This window comes from Rhipicephalus microplus, chromosome 8 (genome assembly GCF_043290135.1).
Source record: "Rhipicephalus microplus isolate Deutch F79 chromosome 8, USDA_Rmic, whole genome shotgun sequence".
NCBI classification, from domain to species: domain Eukaryota; kingdom Metazoa; phylum Arthropoda; class Arachnida; order Ixodida; family Ixodidae; genus Rhipicephalus; species Rhipicephalus microplus.
In genome coordinates, this window is record NC_134707.1 from 30,768,103 (window position 1) to 30,777,348 (window position 9,246).

The following is a 9,246-nucleotide window of genomic DNA, read 5'->3' on the forward strand; positions in this document are numbered from 1 at the left end:
ATCTTAATGTCAGTGCAACACCCTAACCCAAAATAGACCCAATTGTGCCAAAGTTCTCGAATGCCTACTCTCAAATTTTCAATTTTTATATGCGCTGAAGATAGGCATTGTGCACTTGTTTAGTGTGCTGCGTCAGGCGTCACATGAACAGGGTAAGGTATCAGGCATGCTCGAAAATCTTTCGTTAGCTGGCAACGCAAATATAAAGTGTAAGGGCAATCCATACCCCCGAATAGATGTTGATATGTCTGGTCAATACCTTTTATTAGCAATTTCTTTCTCACGTGATGACAATTTGACTTTGATATGGTGGCCAAATCGATTAACCTAGGTGTCATAGGCAAAATCTTGATTTGGTCCAGCGTGACTGGCTCCGCATTCTTCATATCAATGAACAAAATTGAAAGGCCGCTAAACACTATTGTTTTTGTGTTCGCGGCGAAAATCGATTATGGTCACGTGATGAAAGAGCACGTGGGTGTCATGCATTAGTTTTCTTAGTTGCATGGGTAGAATTGAAGACAAGCAGAACATTTTTTTTTTCGGTCACACGATGTTGACTAAAAAAGATATGCTTCGATCGAAGAACATCTAACTGCGTTGAAACGGCACGGCGGTACAGTCTTCAACGACGAGACCTGTTGAAGCAGTGGAAGCTCCTTCTGGGTAGCAATACTTTGGTGAGTGTCTTGTATATGCATTATGGTAAGGCCTAGTGCCAGTTTTTAGACAGCCAGACAGAAAAATTTTGCGTGCCACTTAGTTCACGTCAAACTACCACATTCATGATGGTTCAGTGAACTGGGAGCGCGGGGGTCATGAATTACCATCATGAAATACCAACTAGCCCACCTTTCCATCCTATTGCAATGTACCACATTCATGAAAGCACTGTGCCACCCCTCTAGTAGGTCATTCTAAACAGTCGCGTACCCGCAAGCGGTGAAACTTTGCTTTAGCATATTACCATATCACCCAGATCGAGACAAAATACTGTGTTATTAGGAGCACCTTGGCAGCCTAGAAGCAGTACTCGCCAGAAAATGGAATGTATATTCACGTAGACCACCAGGCGAGATGGCATATTCACTTTCCATGACTGGTAACCATGAAAAAATCAAAAGAACCAGGCAGCTTAGGAAGAGCGATCTTCTACTGCATCATGTTACGTATAACATTGCGTGATACATCCTGAAGGTAAACCACCATGTATGATGTGCAGGTTACCTGTATTGTGTTCGAACACGTTCGCGCAGTACCAGTCCCTCCAGTGCCTTTTATCCTATAGTACTTCAATCTTCGAGGCTGCGCTCCCTAATATTCTCGTCACGTTCTCGTCAGTGCTTTTAGGAATAGACAGTTTATATGAGCACTTCTTTCCTTAGGTATACGCTAAACTGAAGCAGTCTTCCTGTACGTCACAAAGCACAATTAGGAACCACTTTTCCACTTTCGGTTAACAGCCAATCGCGCTAGCCAATTGCGCCACGGAGACAGTACACTTTTCCACTTTTTATGGTTAGCTGACGATGCACTTTTTTGCTTTTTTTGATGTGTAAACAGCACTGAGTTTTAGGTACAAGCGTAGAAAAAGACATGACTGGACGGGCGTTGTAAGTCATGTCGTTAAACGTGATTGCGTTTAAAACGTAACGCTGAATATTCTTCGCGGGGAAAAACATGAATCCCATTGTACAGCCGTGGTCAAAGTTTTATAGACCGTGGGAGTGTGAAGCAAACAGAAGTCAGGTGCGTCTTCAGGGCTGTTTGCGACGTTCTAGAGAGAAGGTGTCATTATTGATGTGTAGGCAAATTTTCCGCAATGTATCATATAAGCTTTACATTCAATCAAAGCATGACCTAAAAAAGACTACACTTTCAATGGTCAACTTAGATAATACACGTGGCATGTTTGCGTACCCTATGAAGTCCCGCAGCAAAACTTCCCGTTGAGCTGAAACTTCACGAATGACGTCTTTCATATAACGTCGCCGTATCTCGCTGCTGAAATTGGTTCCGATAGAAACGATACTGCCAATATAGTGACAACCGTGAGTGACTACGTGAGCCGCCTAGTCCCACGTGTCAACCACTGACATTGGTAACGTTGCGAGACTCGGGCAACCAAAAGCAGAATATTTCCATTTTCCACGAAGAATATTTCTGGTGGTATGACGTTATGCTAGACTGTATATTGTATAGCTTTACTTAAAAGACACGACAAAAGTAAGATGTACGCGCAATTTCCCTTTTTTTTTGGCTTAATAACTACAGAAACATAATCGCGGAATGAGCGAATGACAGAGGATAATGGCAATGCAAAAACCACCTGGCGACCGCCATTTCGCTGAGGTAAAGCAAAGGATGAATACGATTCAAACTTTTCATCAATAGGCGAAGCATCGTACTTCTTCTTGCTTATGTCGACTGACCTTAGTAAAAAAAAGGTTGTACCCTACTTGCGTCCCGTTGGATTGTTGTGTGATGCAGAGTTCTGACATGATTTACCAACACGCCGAGTCTTCTACGTTAGCAAGCGCTTTATACATGCAGTTTCTATTTCATGAGAATTGTTGCAGAGATTCTTGTTTCGAAGCCCAGTACCTTTCAAACATAGACCTTAGCCATCGACAGTTAAAAAAACATCCTAACGGATGCACAGTTGTCCTTTTCAAAATTTGGTAAGAAAAAATCCGTAACAGGTTATGCCAATCTTTAAGCTTGACGGCGATGAGCCGCATTTCTTTCTTGCGCTATGCCCGTTCGGCGTTCACGTCTTTGGAGAAGATTACCCTAAGCTAATTTTTAAGTCTCTTTGCATGAAAATTTCTAGTGTTGCGTGCAGTACTCAAGGACTCAAAGTGAGCGTAAACATTTTTATAATGATTGATACTATAGGTAAACGTTTGAGATAACCAAGCCATGTCGAGACGAATCTCCTCTGGGAACAAAATGTTTGCTCCGATCAACGCATTCGAGTCAAAACGACGCCAAAATGACCCCAACTGACGACACCAGAATTGAAAGCATGTGCGGTCTTTACCCCTTATTGCCCTGTTTCAATTCATATAGTAAGAGGCTTGTGCTGTTCACGAAAACACACTGCGAGTCGTTGCTTGTTCTGTGGCAAAATCCTATCGACACTCCCCGAAATTCCCTGGCATGGCGCCGTACATTACGGCACACTGGAAGCTTCGTGTTGACAAAGATGTTTTGCTTTCTTTTTTTTCAGTCTGAAGCTGCAGCCATTTTCCGCCCCACCAACTTCTTAAATGATCCCGAGGAACAGAGCTCAAGATGGCGCGAAGGTGTCTAAAAGAAAGCGTCCTAATCAGGGGCCTAACGCAGAAAATGAACCAGAGCCCGCTGAAGGCGCATCTGAATACAGCAGTTCCACCGAGCTTCACTTCGAACCAGAGCAAAGTTCTGGTAGTTCCGACGCAGAACAAGGATGGCAGAGTGATGCGAGTGGCTCTCCGAAACCTCTGTCTCCAGCTTCCGAAACGTCTACAAATAAAGAAGTTCGAGCAGAAGAAGATCGCAGTAGCGTTAGTCCGGAGGGATCTTCTACTGCGAAGACTCAAATAATAGAGATCACTACGAAGACATTTCAGAGCACAGCTCCGGTGCATAGAGAAAAAACAAAAAGGCACTTCGAGAACTCTAATAGTGGCTGCAATGTCTCTCAAAAAACACCTTACTCTACGAATACTACGGGAATGTGCACATCGCCAACTGCGAGCCTGCAGTACAAAAACACTTATCGGAAGAGGGCTGAAGGCGGGCCCAATGAAGGCGGTAGAAATCACAGTGCAATAAATACAGGCACACTACCCTCTCAAGCACTGCCGCGGATATCCGTAGGCGCCGAAGATCAGGCAACATCAGTGGCGTTCAATGCACTTGGCCATAATGTTCAGCCGGCTAACGAACAAGAAATACTGATTGACCCGAAAGCAGTTGTAACTGGTATGCCTGTTCATGACCCACAAGCTAACCTCACAAAAGCCCTCAGTGAAGCAGTAAGGACAGCCCTAAATACTTTCTCTGAAACGCAGTCGGGCCATATTATTGGGCCACTGCGGCAAGTGTCTCCAGCAGAGTCTTCTCAAGCTGATCAACTGCTCGCATTCATTAGAGCACAGGAAGGGGCTTCCACATTGCCAACAACGCACCAGTCCAATCCTCGAACATCTACACCAGATTCACCAAATGTGAAAAAGAAGTATGACTTGACACTGCAGGAAGCAGCTCATCCATGTGCTGCTCATCAGGAACAAAATGTTCCATCGCGTTTTTTATTTCCAAGTCTACCTTCCAACGAACTCGGCATACTAAACACTAACCCGTACCACTCATCGACATCAGCTCAAAGTCTTCCGATGCTTTTCTTCCCAGGACAAGTAAACCAGCTTCGGTATCCTCATTGCGGGAACATTGTACCACCACCCGTGATACAGCAGCCCGTTTCCCAATCGCTGCAAGGAACTTCATCCGTTCCGCAAGACGTTCGCCAACAGCCAAAACCTAACGTGGGTCCTACAATGCAGTTCCAGAACAGTATGACTGGAATGCTCATACCAGGCTTGTACACTTTTCCTTATTTTGGGGCACTAGGTCTTCATCCCACCACACCAAGCAACCAATTTGGTCAGCAGTCCATGCCACCATACAGCGCAGCATCTTCGAGGAATGTGATGTGCCTTGCGCCTCAAACAATGTTTCACACACACCCTTTCCAGCGAGTGGCGCAAGAGGATGTGACGCAGCAATCGTGTAATCTAACAACGCCATCGGAGGTGGCACCACCATTGGATCGGCGAACGGATCCGCAAGCCACCCAGTATGCAGTGCACTGTCCATCATCATCATCTGCTCCACACTTGATCTTACAACCAACAGTACAGCCCCATCTGCTGCATTTACAAAACCGGATGCTTTTCGCATTAAGGCCACCTCATCATCCAGTATGGTCTGAGCAGCCGGTACCAGATACCGTAAAAATGGCCTATGTCCAAAAGTGGATGGATGATTGCGCCAGAGAAAATCATCAGAAATTGTCGCATCTAAGCCAAGCTTTGATGCGACGCCAAAGATCGGCGAGAACCAGGAAATGTCCGTTAAAAGAAAGCAGTTGGACAGCGCCTCGGAATGAGGATAAACAACGCGATGTGGAGGCAGATACCACAGATGCCACCACGGCGACCCTTAACAGTGTGCAAACAAGCAGCCCGGAGGTTCGTTCACAGAAAACTTCAGCTTCCATTTTAGGACGACGAAGAGGTCGAAAAGGACGTGGGCGACGAGGAGCGCTGCAAGTTGAGAGCCACCTAACTGGACTGGACGACCCAGAGGCCTCCCAGAAGTCTGTACCCATGGAGAGTTTCCAAGCGCAACAAGGAAGAGAAGGTTCAAAGTTCTACGGTCAGAAAAGTGCCTCGACCTCTCGAAGCTATTCGCCCATTAAATGCGAATCCACAACATATTGCAGCGCACTTCGTCCAAGCGAGATCACGTCAGAGACTTCCGATTCGGGAAGTAGTCAACCAGTGTCTCGTCGGCGAAGCCCTCCAGGACAAATATATTCATCGACCAGCCAAACAGAAACATTGAATTTGACGCCCATGGTCCAGCAAGTAGCTGAGAGGGAGGAGGGAGGAAAAGGGCAAGAGGTGAGGCGAGTTTTTCAGAGCTCTCTGAGGGACCCACAGCGTGATGCAGATTCAGGGCTTCCTTACAATGGGGATGGAGGGCGACACTGGGATACCGCTAAGGAGGCACAACTGATTCATAGTTCAGAGCCCTCTAAGGAAGAAAGTTTGACGAAAAAGCCCTCACCAGCTATCCCGCGAACTCCACGACGCCGCAAAGGAATACCGAGGAAGAGGTGGCCAACCAGACACGTGGAAATCGTGCCTGAGGGTAATGAGTCTCGGCTGATTACCGAAGGTGAAACCACTTCACTGGGATGAAATCACACGGTTCCTGAAACTGACGTCCTTTGTCCTGAACAGCGGAAAGATGTGGTGGAGTCCTCATCAGAAAAAGGAGTCGTAAGGAGTGCAAATCATTAGTACCATCACTTTTCGAAGGGGCTATACTTGCGTAGACTCTGATGGAGACAGCGAGTTTGATTTCCCTTTGTCAACGCCACTGTGAATATTGTTCAGATTTCTTTCCCCACCGCGAGCTTTCTCCGTTCCACACAAGGACGCGTCCTTTTCTCCATGGTCATAGACAAGAAGATACACTAAGAACTGTGCTATTGCACAGTCCTTAGAGAGGGAGAGGTGCACTTCCCTCTCTCCTTCTGAAGGTGGGCTGTAGGTCAAGAGGTTTAAAAAAATTTCGTTTACTGTGGCGTCAGAAACGTCGCTTAGGGATCGCAAACCAATTCAAAGTATCTTTCATCTCTTACTCCAAGGTGTTAACTATGGTACCAGCTCTGCCAGTGACGGTGCAAACCGATAGCGCCTGCAGCAATAACAGCATGGTTATGTTATTAGACTTCTCTTTAGGGAGTTTCTCCAAAGTGGCTTAAAAGTATTCAAAATGAGTTTGTAAAGGTAGTATTGGGTTAGTGGTACAGCCGTAGAAATGTGCTTGCTACGCTTGTGACGGCCCGGACAAATGGCAATTGGCCTGCAAGTCTAAAGGCAAGAAGTACACGTAACTTTCGTAGACAAGCGAGTTACAGCGACTGGCGCTCATCAGAGTCAACACTGACAAGGACCCTGCCTGCTCCAGTAAAGTTTTGTACATGTCCGCATCAATCAAATATGTTCATAAAACTGACGACGCTTCTTCATTAAAATATTTCTGGTGTGAAGTGGAACCTTTCATCGATAATAAAAAGAGAAAACAAATTCTAAGTGTGTCGTATATTCACTGAAATTTGTCGTATATACACTGAAACAAAGACAACGCCTTTCCTGCAGGCTGGCTGTTTTGTATGTGCCTCCTCTTCCTCGTCTCCCCTGAGCCACTATTCATGAATACAGTATATATATATATATAATAGCTACGGCAAGTGTTCGGAACATAGCAGCCCACAGCATCTTTGCAATAGATGTAGTGCAAGAGAATATAAAGATTACAGGATGCGCGCTGCGTCCTCACAACTATAACATATATTCTTTTCTGTTTTTCTTTCTCAGCCAAAATAACCTTGTAAACAACAAAACTGGTTTATTGAAACGCCGCTCTTAATCTAAAACACCAGCACAAAGTGTTCTACTTTGAACTGCATTATTTGTAATTGTAAGAGGGATGAGCCCACAGTTCTGCAATGTAGGCTGCACAAGCGGTGACTTTCTCTTTAATGGCAAGAATGGAATTACTGCTAAACACTTTGCCTGTACTTTCATTTTTGCGGCTGGCGACTCTGCAACATAGAACGTCTTTAGCAATTGAACGCAAGGGCTTTTTTTTTTTTGTGGCCACAACACACTTATAGGCCACAACGCGCTGCATTGTTGCCTATCTATTTGATACCCAGCAGAGCAAAAACTCAGACTGTTTCACAGATGTGATGAAGGCGTGGCATTTACCTTGTTGCAGATAAGCAACGCTTTTTAACGTACAGGTGCCATCAAAAGTGTGCAGAGCACGGGATCGCGTGGCTGAATGCATCGACGCGCCAGCTAGCGACGAGACACGACGAGACACCTGCTGCAGGGCGCATGCGCGTCCCGTCTTATCACTTGGCTTCTCATGTCGCTCTGTTGAACGCGGTTACGGTGCTCGTAACCACAACGACGGCATGGTGTCTCTTTCTTCGCTCCATCGAATCTGTGCCTTTCCTTTGGGTAGCGGCTGCGACGGGGCAGGTTCAAGCACCGGCTCGCGTTGTTAATCACACCAGTTGATTAAGATAAGTTAGTATATAGAGCATCGCACAACCTTACGAATCCAAACGCACAAATTTAATTTTTCTCAGGCCATCTCACCAGTGTCGCGCTAATACAAGTTGCACCTAAGTGAGTTTATTTAAGTAAAAATAATGTAGCCGAAATAATCAAATGTAGTCAAGTACCTCGTGACCTAAATAAGTCAGGCATAAGTAGGTTTACTTCAGCCCAGTCCAACTATGTGTTTCATGTTGAGTGAAGCTAAGCTCAAATTAGCCCATATGAGTCGAAATAAGTATAGCGAAATCTAATTAGGCAAAGTTTATCATGCTCATTCTTGACCTAGCCATGCAAAATTAGCCTGTACCAAGGCAAACCTTATCGCGGCCAATTAATCTATGTCAACTTCTCCATGAGCCCACAGAAGTCAAGGCCAGGAAGATACTAATTACTATTTACCGACTTCATGCTAAGATAATGTCTAAATATTGCTAATATTTATGGATACTGATTATGACTGAGTATTAGTTTGAAATCCAACTAAAGTACCCTTTATACTCAAACTTCACGTGTCATAAATAGGCTAAATATGCACAACTCAACTAATTAGGCAAAGACCAAGGTAACTATATAAATTTGATTAAGCTTGGTTGATCATAGTATCATTCCATCAATTGGATAATAATAAGCCTTATATAAGGAACATCTTAATACAACACAAGCAATTAACGTACTGGACGTCCAATTCTTTTGATCTCAGAAAATCCAAGCACAGCAAGATGCTCATTACTGCTGACCTAGTCGAGCCTCATTTACCTAAGCATAAATATATTTAGCATTGAAATTATTCATAAATATTACTGAATATAGTGCGTGACATTGAAGCCCACCCGAAGTACTCGAGTTTTATGTCGCAGAATTATGCAAATCATGCCTCGATCCGTCTAATATGGACATCTGTTGCTTCATTAGGCGCTTTTGAGAGTAAACGTGTTTAATGCAGTGTAGTTATTCATGTTTAATTAATTTCTGATACGTTAACATTGACTTAACTAAGATCATTGAAGTGAAACTTGGATAAGCTCGACAAAGGCAAGCTGGCCTGAGAAAAACCTCATTTTGTGCGTTTGGCTTCGTCAGGTTGTGCGATGCTCACTATGCTTACTTGTCCTAATCAACTGGAATCAATAACAATGCGAGCCGGTGCTTTAACCGGCCCCGTCACAGCCGCTACGTAAAAGAATGGTACAGATTCGATGGAGCAAAGAAAGTGACACCCAGTTTTCGTTTTTGCTACGAGCGCCGTAACTGTTTCCAACATAGCGACATGAGAAGCTAAGTGGTAAGACGGGACGCGTTTGCGCCCTTCAGCAGGGTTCCCGTCGTGTGTCATCAC

The 9,246-nt window shown here is 44.8% G+C and overlaps 1 long non-coding RNA gene across 1 annotated transcript; it reads left to right on the forward strand.

Moving 5' to 3' along the window:
* The first annotated feature begins 550 nt into the window (after window positions 1-550).
* On the forward strand, window positions 551-6,872 carry LOC142768903 (uncharacterized). The gene is made up of 2 exons (XR_012885536.1): window positions 551-680; window positions 3,233-6,872. It is a non-coding gene; the product is annotated as an uncharacterized LOC142768903 (long non-coding RNA).
* Window positions 6,873-9,246: the final 2,374 nt, after the last annotated feature.